The following is a 214-nucleotide window of genomic DNA, read 5'->3' as shown; positions in this document are numbered from 1 at the left end:
GAAGAAAGATTGAGAGAAATTTCATCCATTAAATATCCAAGCATAAGAATAAAATATTTACAAAGAAAGCAGTATGTAGCCCACATTAGACGAAAGCATATTGATATGAACTATCTTTATCTAATTACCTTGTGCATTTATGGGTATTTTTCTTGCTTTTATACTACTGAGTAAATCCAATTCCTTTCTAGGAAAAAATCTATCGCCTTTCTAG

This window comes from Penaeus monodon, chromosome 20 (assembly GCF_015228065.2).
Source record: "Penaeus monodon isolate SGIC_2016 chromosome 20, NSTDA_Pmon_1, whole genome shotgun sequence".
Taxonomy (NCBI): Eukaryota; Metazoa; Arthropoda; class Malacostraca; order Decapoda; family Penaeidae; genus Penaeus; species Penaeus monodon.
This window is presented reverse-complemented; position numbering follows the sequence as displayed.